Source organism: Cervus canadensis, chromosome 15 (genome assembly GCF_019320065.1).
Source record: "Cervus canadensis isolate Bull #8, Minnesota chromosome 15, ASM1932006v1, whole genome shotgun sequence".
Lineage (NCBI taxonomy): Eukaryota > Metazoa > Chordata > Mammalia > Artiodactyla > Cervidae > Cervus > Cervus canadensis.
The window spans coordinates 23736558-23747248 of record NC_057400.1 but is presented as its reverse complement, the minus strand read 5'-3'; the positions used below and the strand labels follow the sequence as shown (position 1 = coordinate 23747248).

General features: G+C 38.5%; 1 protein-coding gene across 1 annotated transcript in view; it reads right to left on the bottom strand.

Annotated features, from left to right (window-relative positions):
* KYNU (kynureninase) overlaps positions 1-10691 on the bottom strand; it is a 126907-nt gene that overhangs the window by 38309 nt on the left and 77907 nt on the right. The window lies entirely within an intron of this gene.

Here is a 10691-nt window from a genome sequence, read left to right as displayed (position 1 = left end):
GTAGTCAAAACTTGTACTGTTATTGTGTGCATTTGGTTACAGCATGAAAAGGTTAATTTGAGTTATATATCTCCTTGGTACAAGTATAAAAATAATACATTTGTATAAAATGTCAATACCTTAATTTTATTCTTTTAAGGTTTAATATGGGAATTATTCATAAAACATTTAGCAACATCCTGAAGTAGGATGTTTGTCTCAAAATAATGCACTTATGCAATTATGTGAGTTGCAAGCTAACTTACCCACTTTAACTTCATAGAAAGCCATTTTTGCATGAAAGAGCAGCTTATAGACAAATGATAGTAAATCATACTTAGGCATTTGAGACATATTTTGGAAAATGAAGTGAGTTTATCAATTTGAGGAAAATAACTTGCAGGATTTGTTGCCAAAGGGAAAAATAGTTACCATGAGAAATTGGAGTTTTGGAAAAATTGTGTCCATTTCCATAAATATGATCATTTTCCAGTATTTAAAGATATTTATGGTGAGTTTAGAAGTAACATATAATTTTAAAAAGAACATATAATGAAATATGAAATAATTGGAAAATATACATAACTTAATGAATTGATATTTTCCAAATATCAAGACATATTGTTACATATTATGCATGGATAAAAGATCTATTCAAAATGAAAAATCAGCCAATAGATTTAATGTAGCAATGCATAGAAAGATCACTAATTTGGTTTCACATTTCATACCACAAGTCCCAGGAAGTTTTCCTTGTCAAATTCTGGTATAGGATCAAAGAATATTCACAGTTAACTGAAAAAGCTATTATATTACTTGTACTTTTTCTGAATATATATCTGTAGAAGGTCCAATTTTATTCTTATATTTCACAAAGTAAAAAAATCAAGAGATTAAATGCAGAAGATATATAAAACCAGCTGCCTTTGTTAAGTCAAATAGCAAAGATTTATATTTCTGTATAAAATATATGCCAAATATAAAACATTCTTTTTGTTTCTTTTAGAAACTCCAATTTTGCCCCCAACAATGTAATATTTATGTCAGTATGTAATGGGTTTGTGTCCTAAATAAATAATATATTTTAAAGTTGTTTTTATTACAGATACACTAAATATAGGTATACATAAACAATATTAAAACCTCTTTGAGGAGTTCAATGATTTTTAAGAATGTAAAAGTTTCCCATAATTGAAAAAGACACATGTACCCCAATGTTCATTGCAGCACTATTTGCAATAGCTAGGGCAAGGTAGTGACCTCAGCTTAAACTAGAAGCATCCCTGCAACCAAGTCCTGCCTAGTTCAGTTAACATAAAGTTGACCAGGTGGCACTAGTGGTAAAGAACCCACCTGCCAATGCTGGAAATGTAGGAGACTTGGGTTCGATCCTTGGGTCAGGAAGATCCCCTGGAATAGGAAATGAGAACCCACTCCAGTGTTCTTGCTTGGAGAATCCCATGGACAGAGGAGCCTGGGTTGCACACAGTCCTTAGAGTTTCAAAGAGTCAGACACAGCTGAGGCAATTTCAGGTCAGTTCAGTTACTTAGTTGTGTCCGACTCTGTGACCCCGTGGACTGTAGCACACCAGGCTTCCCTGTCCATCACCAACTCCTGGAGTTTACTCAAACTCATGTCCATCAAGTCGGTGATGCCATCCAACCATCTCATCCACTGTCGTACCCTTCTCCTCCCGCCTTCAATCTTTCATAGCAACAGGGTCTTTTCCAATGAGTCAGTTGTTTGCATCAGGTTGCCCGAGTATTAGAGTTTCAGATTTAGCATCAGTACTTCCAGTGAATATTCAGGACTGGATTCCTTTAGGATTAAATGGTTGGATCTCCTTGCAGTCCAAGGGACTTTCTAGAGTCTTCTCCAACACCACAGTTCAAAAGCATCAATTCTTTGGTGCTCAGCTTCCTTTCTAGTCCAACTCTCACATCCATGCATGACTACTGGAAAAAACATAGCTTTAACTAGACTGACCTTTGTTGGCAAAGTAATGTCTCTGCTTTTTAATATGATGTCTAGGTTGGTCATAGCATTTCTTCCAAGGAGCAAGCATCTATTAATTGCTTTTTTTTTTTTTTGCATTTCATGTCTTTTTTTTTTTTTCATTTATTTTTATTAGTTGGAGGCTAATTACTTTACAATATTGTAGTGGTTTTTGCCATACATTGACATGAATCAGCCATGGATTTACATGTGTTCCTCATCCCGATCCCCCCTCCTGCCTCCCTCCCCATTCCATCCCTCTGGGTCTTCCCAGTGCACCAGCCCTGAGCACTTGTCTCATGCATCCAACCTGGGCTGGTGATCTGTTTCACACTTGATAGTATACATGTTTCAATGCTGTTCTCTCAGAACATCCCACCCTCGCCTTCTCCCATAGAGTCCAAAAGTCTGCTCTATACATCTGTGTCTCTTTTTCTGTTTTGCATATAGGGTTATCGTTACCATCTTTCTAAATTCCATATATATGCGTTAGTATACTGTATTGGTCTTTATCTTTCTGGCTTACTTCACTCTGTATAATGGGCTCCAGTTTCATCCATCTCATTAGAACTGATTCAAATGAATTCTTTTTAATGGCTGAGTAATATTCCATGGTGTATATGTACCACAGCTTCCTTATCCATTCATCTGCTGATGGGCATCTAGGTTGCTTCCATGTCCTGGCTATTATAAACAGTGCTGCGATGAACATTGGGGTACATGTGTCTCTTTCAGATCTGGTTTCCTCGGTGTGTATGCCCAGGAGTGGGATTGCTGGGTCATATGGCAGTTCTGTTTCCAGTTTTTTAAGGAATCTCCACACTGTTCTCCATAGCGGCTGTACTAGTTTGCATTTCCACCAACAGTGTAAGAGGGTTCCCTTTTCTCCACACCCTCTCCAGCATTTATTGCTTGTAGACTTAGGGATAGCAACCATTCTGACTGGCATGTGATGGTACCTCATTGTGGTTTTGATTTGCATTTCTCTGATAATGAGTGATGTTGAGCATCTTTTCATGTGTTTGTTAGTCATCGGTATGTCTTTAATTTAATGGCTGCAGTCACCATCTGCAGGAATATTGGAGCCCAAGAAAATAAAGTCTCCAACTGTTTCCATTGTTTCCCTATCTATTTGCCATGAAGTGATTGGACCAGATGCCATGATCTTAGTTTTCTGAATGTTGAGTTTTAAGCCAACTTTTTCACTCTCCTCTTTCACTTTCATCAAGAGGCTCTTTAGTTCTTCGCTTTCTGTCATAAGGGTGGTGTCATCTGCGAATCTGAGGTTATTGATATTTCTCCTGGCAATCTTGATTCCAGCTTGTGCTTCATCTAGCTTGCCATTTTGCATGATGTATTCTGCATGTAAGTTAAATAATCAGGGTGACAGTATACAGCCTTGATGTACTCCTTTCCCGATTTAGAACCAGTCTGTTGTTCCATGTCCAGTTCTAACTGTTGCTTCTTGACCAGCACACAGGTTTCTCAGGAAGCCCATAAAAGCAATGCTATTCTTGAATCTATGCTGTGTTCTTCCTGTACATTGACTTGAGACCTGAACAATATCTTACTGACTCTATTCTGTCTCAATTATTTATTTGTATGGTTTCAAGTATTTTGTATGTCTGCCTGGTAGAACTCAGTGTTTTAGAATGTAAGACTCTTTACACTAAATTCCCAGAAGGAAAGCATGGAGCAGTAAATTTATATTATCCAAACTGTACTCAAGTAGTAATTTCCTAATTTAATTGCTTACCATCAAAACCACTTTCCTCTGTAGATCAAAATGTAAAAACATTTAGCTAGATAATATAGTGATTCATTCCACATTAAGACAACTTTGCACATGAACATGAATTTTTTTAAAAAGTCATTAAATGAGGGTGTTCATTTTGCAAACATGTCTTACCTCTGAGTTCTTCTATTGTTAGCTTACTAAGAACACATATAATAATTACCTTCTTAAAACATTAGACTTGCTGCAACTTTGAAGAAATACATTATTGATTGATGTTTTTTGAAGTTAATAATTGCAGAAGGATCTACTTTTTGATTGTTCTAACACCTCTTAAAAATAAATAACTCCGAACTGCTATTACAGGTACCTTCCTCAGAAGAGGGACTTCACTGGTGGGCGGCTCAGACATTAAAGTGTCTGCCTACAATGTGGGAGACCTGGGTTCAATCTCAGGGTCAGGAAGATCCCCTGGAGAAAGAAATGGCAATCCTTTCCAGTATAACTCTTGCCTGGAAAATCTCATGGATGGAGGAGCCTAGTAGGCTACATAGGGTCGCAAAGAGTCGGACATGACTGAGCGACTACACTTCACTTTCCCCAGAATAGAGGGATGCAAACCATGACCTTTTTAATGAATGAAGGACAGGTAATGAATTTGAGGACAGGTAATCTCATTTGTTTAGATATTGTCTATGGTTGCTTTTGCAGGAACAAATGAATCATTGCAACAGAGATCACATGAAAGACAAGTCTGAAATATTTGCTCTTTTGGCCATTACAGAAAAGATTTGCTGACCCCAACCCTATAGCATTGGTTTCCATGGAGAAAACACAATATACTGGAGAGTCGGTTAATTAGAAAACTTACTCATTATAATGTGACCAAAACTAGGATCTCATACAGGAAAAAAGGTTCTTACAGGTATTTTATTTCCCAAACACAAAAAATGAGCAACATGTCATAAAAACATGACAGATACTTCACATTAACATAAGTTTTTGGAGCAACAGGGAAGAAATACAATTAATCTCGTCAAGATTTAGGGGTTTTGGCTTTCAGGTGGCACAGTGGTAAAGAATCTGTCTGCCGATGCAGGATATGTGAGAGACTTGGGTTCAATCCCTGGGTCAGGAAGTTCCCCTGGAGTAGGAACTGGCAACCCACTCCAGTATTCTTGCCTGGAAAATACCACAGACAGAGGAGCCTGGCGGGCTACATTCCATGGAATCACAAAGAGTAGGACATGACTGAGCGTTTGGGCACACACAAAAACCAGGTTTGCAGACTAATGTTTAGGTGTAGTAGATATAAAAGAATGCACAAACATGCGCAGTTTGTTTGTATTTTAAGACACAATTTTCATAATGTCAGTGAAATTAAATTTGGGGGGAAAAAGTTCTGAATTTAAAATTATCTTTTTTCTCACCAGCATTTCTAATTGAAGAGATTTTTTTATGAGGTAATTTTTATTCCTCGGCTTCCCATAGACAAGTTTTTATAGCACAATTTTTCTTAGGAAACTCAAGGAATAAAAAGGCACCCTTTATATCAATTATTTATAAAGAATAGCCTGATGAAGAAACTATGTAACTTCACCCACCATACCATGTTGTTAAAGGCCCTGTGGTCACATATGTGGCACAATATAAAAAAAAAAATCACTTGCAGCTCCTACAATATATTTTAATGCACGTGCAATTCTTTCCCCATAGATGGCAGAGAACATAAGTTATTAAAATGCGATTATTTTGAGTAAACGACCTTAAGATACAAACTTGAATGTGATCATAACAAAGTGATTTTACAGAAGTTTCACTAGATGGCAGCATCTTAAAGAAAACACTAAGAGTTTTCCGAAACTTTGTATAGCCATTCAGTTAATATTTTTATTATTTTAAGAAAAATAGTAGGTAAAACAATATGAATATGTGAAAACATACATTGCACACTTGAGTGCATACTTTATGCAATGCTAAAATAGAAATAAAATATTTTCAACAGATTTGGATTCATTACCCACAATTGTTCAGACTCTCATTGGTCAATCCTGGAGAAGGGAACGGCTACCCAACTCCAGTGTTCTGGCCTGGAAAATTCGATGGACTGGTATCACAGATTCGGACATAACTGAGCGACTTTCACTCACTCATGATAAAAGACAGTGACAAATATAAATGGTAAACAACATTATAAGCACAGCAGTTTTCAGCCACCATGTCACCTGGCTTTATAGTCAATCCCCAAACTATGGAAGTAATCTTCTAACCATTCTGACTCCTTCCATCCTGCCTTCTTCCAATGAACTTTCTAAATCATACATTTCATTGTAAGACTTCCTGTGTCCCTTCAGTGATTCCCCCATTCAATTCGTAATGTAACTCATTTTCCTTGGTATGGTTTTTAAAGACCTTTATGACCTGATTCTGTCCAGCTTTCTATCTCAGGTGCCCTACACCTATTTTCCTCTTCTTGCATAAACCTTTCTCTGTCTCTAGAGTATTCTTTCTCTTCCCATTTGTTTGAGTAGTTCAGATTTTGATCACAAGATAACTTCCATAGGAAGATACTTTGCCAAACCTCTCTTCTCTCATAGTTCTGGTTGCATAAATCTCCTAGAAATTTTCCAGTCTTACTATTTTTCTATTTTTACATAATATAAATTCAAGTATTCAATTGTTGAATGAATAAATAAACAAAAGAACATATAATAAAGCCAGACAATTGTCAATAAATATTATGTAAACTGAAGCTAAATGTAAAAGAATATTATTTGATATCCTTTATTTCTGTTGCAATTTTATTGCATAAATCATTTATTCAGGCTTGGAATCTTAAAATGAAGTTTCTTGGGCAATCAGTAGTAGCTTAAAATATATTTAAAATTCCTTTCAATAAAACAAGGCATATCATGAGTTTTTGGTTTGACCGTCTTCAATAGTACAATACTAAGAATTTTTCTAGCCAGTATAATAATACACATAGGGCCTGTGTTGAGATTTCTAGGTAGCTATCTCACTGTCTTTCAAATTTAGTTTATTATTTTTTATCTATTAAAGTGAAATATGGAATAGTACGGCTTAATTTTATCCCTTGTAGCATTCAAGTCCTCATAACTTTGTTGGTTTATCCTGTAACAGATTGACTTTGGACTGATATCATTATTTTCTTCTTTATTCACTCCCCCAAAATCCTATAAATTATGAAGATCATCAATAAGTAGCAAATTTTGTGTGAAAAGGGTAATTATATAAGAACACTTGTACCTATACACAGAACTGAAAGCCTGGTTGTATGCATTTGTATGTTCATATAATTCTTGAAATAATAAAATACTTAAGATAGGTAAGTAGCCTTTGGCTCACTTGAGTAACCACCAGGTTACTTCAGCAGTACCTGCAAAGGATGCCTGTCATGTAGACTGTGGCCATTCCTACATGCGAGCTGGGTGCATGTCCAAACTTCAGGATGCCCTTGGAAGTGGCATTAGCATGATGGTGGGTAAATTATAGGTGCCTGCAAGATTCCTTCAAGGTTAGTAATTGGATACTAGTATTAGGAGTATGAGTGCTCTCATGATTGTTTAGGGGAACTACAGTTTCCACACCACACCAAGCAGATCTTTGTGTATTCTAAATGTTACTCCTGGTTCAATACAAAGTCACAGGAAACAATTGCAGAAGTACATTGCTATACATTTGGATAATGTTACCTTAAAAAGAAAAACTGGTGGGAAAATTTGAAGACAGTGAATGAAAATTTTTTTAAAAATTATAGGAGTGTGTGTGTGTGTGTGTGTGTGTTCATCTCTAGATAGAGAGGATAAACAAAGGGGGGATTAAAAACAACTGGTTGGCTAGTTAGTTTTGATCCTGGCACTTCCCAAAGAAGCTCATAATTAAGGAGATGTCAAATTGTATTGGGGTGGGGTGAGATTGAAGAAAAGGCAGATGAAAGGTGGGAGGGTTTCTTGCCACTGTCTTGAAGCACTAAAATTTGTAAAATTCATTCAATTGCTATGGTTCAAAATATTGCACAGATACTAGATTAAAAAAAAAAAAAAAGCAATACTCTGTAAGAGGGGCCTCTATCAGTTCTGTAAATATAGTATATCATATCAGAGTGATTTTTTATCCTGAAAGTCTTTCCTTTCACTCAGCATAAATTTATTATGATTTTCATGTATCCTTCTCACTTTTTTTCCTTTTCATCCAACTCTGGTTATAAGCAGGAGCGAAGTCACTCAGTCGTGTGACCCCATGGACTTTAGCCTACCAGGCTCCTCCTTCCATGGAATTTTCCAGGCAAGAGTACTGGAGTGGGTTCCCATTTCTTTCTCCAGGGGATCTTCCTGACCCAAGAATTGAACCCATGTCTCCCTCATTGTAGGCAGATGCTTTACCGTCTGAGCCATCAGGGAAGACTATAAGCAGGAACTATGCATTGATTCTTGCATGGTGTTTATTTTTCACTTAAAGTCAATATGTGGTCTGTATAACATTTTCCTTCCCCCCAATTATCTAACAGAGCTATCTATTTTTTTGTTGTTGTTGTTTTGAATTGATATGTTAAGCCTTCTCTTATTTATAGCAAGAGTTTGATGGGAATAGCTATTCCTCACTATTAAAACATATAGCAGTATAAAATGAGAATAAATTCATAAGTTAAAAGGACACAACACAGTCTTCCAAGTGGAGCTGCGGTAAATATTTTAGAAATCAAGTAGCTTGGCAACTAGAGCCAACGTTTAAAATTTTAAGGCAGAAGCTGAATGCTACTCAAAGCTATTTTAGCTCTGAGGCTCTTACAGATAATATATGATTCCAGAAGTAAATAATCAGCATATGTACTGCAAGAGAAAAACTACACACAATATCCCGTCCAGGAAGTTGTGACTTGATAATTATAAATGCTCATATTGAAGTTCAGCAGCAAACAGGAACAGTAACAAGAAAAACTGGGAAGGTAGACAAGATTTTACTCTAGACCATATGATGAATAATTCTAAGGTTAAGGTGTAAGCATTTGAAATGTATCTTCTATCAAACTATTATTTTAAAATGTAAGTGTACAGAGAAGGATGATTTCCTAAATAGCCCTTACACTACATGATAATTTGAGTAAGAAAACTACCTTTTTCTCCTAGAGCTATTGATTGACGGTATTTATGTGAAAATGTGTATAGAGGAGACAATAAGCACTAATAAACCAAACATCTGTGCCTCTCATGTGGGCTGTTCCTAGGGATTTGGGGAACCATGACTGTACTTGGGAGTTTCCAGAGGACTGAACTTTGAAAAAGATAAGATATTCAACAAGGGAGAGTTTTGAATCAAAAAAGAGTCATAACAAAGGCTGGCTGGCACAGATATCAAGGAGTTCATTAAATTAAAATGAGAACCTTTAATTTGAAATCAAAATCAGAATGAATGCTTTCACCTGGTGACTTAAAAACTCTGGTTTGGATTTATGGATTAGCTGAAAAGTGAAAATGGAATCCATTCTGAAATATGTATGTGTCAATCTGCACAAATTAGAGTAAAATGGTATTAGAATTTTGTTACCTTCTTACATCAAGCCATACATTCATATTTTTAGAATAGAAAAGAAAAAAAAAAATTTTTTTTTCCCCTAATTAAAAAAATCGTAAAAATCTATGAAAATGAAAGTTAAGGAGTAATGGGGGAGTAATAGGGAATTTTAAAGGAAAATAAAAGAGAAAAAATAAAAAAGAAAAAATATAAAAAGAAAAAAAAATTTTTTTTTTTCCTTACTTAGAAAAAAAAGTAAAAATATATCTAGGAGTTTCTCTGGAGCTGCTGCGGTCAGTGTGGGTTCGGCTCAGTTTCAGATAGCTCCTCGTTCCAGCTTACACTTCTCGATATCTACAGGGCCCTTCCAGTGAAGTCGGTGTTTTCTAGAGGGATTTTAATCTGTTGCACCAGTCCCTTCTGAAGCGGTTCCCTTTGTTTATTTGGCTTCTGTTTGCCGGTCTCTTCAGACCCTCATTTCCGCCCTGACACAGGCGGGCGGAGGTGGACTCTTATTCAGTCAGCTAGTTCCGTTGCGCTGCTGGGAGGGGCTGGCGCTGCGGGGCGGGGCTGGCGCTGCGGGGCGGGGCTGACGCTGCGGGGAGGGGCTGGCCCTGCTGGGGCGGGCTGGCGCTGCGGGGCGGGGCTGACGCTGCTTTCTCCGTCTGCCGCTGCTCAGGCTCCCGGCTGTTCTATATGGAGCGCGCCCCGCGCTGCGCTAGGTTCCAGCCCTCGGGTGTTACACAAAAGCCCGGAAGGAAAAACTGCGGCCTGCTCTCTGTGCCTTCCCCGTCAGAGCGGTCCAGCAGCGAGGGGCCTTGATGGGGCGCCACATATCCCAGGTGTTGGCGCACTCACTCCCTTCCGCGGAGCCCAGTCTCAGTTTCCGCTGGCAGCCAGTCGGCTGTGCCGCGCGCCTTCCGCCCTCTGCGTCCCCAGCCCCAGTCCCCGCCCGCGCCCTGTGTCTCGCCGCGACCTTCCCCTCCCCCCTGCCTCCTGCCTCCGGCGGGGCTGGGCGGGTCCGCAGCCTGCGACCTCTTCTTGGGACTTTCTCCGTCCCTTTGTTCTGCGAACGGCCGGCAGTGTGTTCCGGCCGGTCAACTCTCTCCCCCTTGGTCTCCCACAGTTCAAGTTGGCACCTCACAGAAGCTCCCTCCCGATTGTCCTCAGGGCACTCAGGCCCGGACCCTAGCCCAAGCAAGGCCGCCTAAGACTCCCTTCCCGGGACAGGTCTCCGTCCTTAGCTCCTTTGTCTCACTTTTTATCCTTTATATTTTGTCCTACCTCCTTTCGAAGACAATGGTCTGCTTTTCTGGGCGCCTGATGACCTCAGCTAGCGATCAGAAGTTGTTTTGTGAGGTTTGCTCTGCATTCAGTTATTCTTTTGATGAATTTGTAGGAGAGAAAGTGGTCTCCCCGTCCTACTCCTTCGCCATCTTGGCTCCTCCT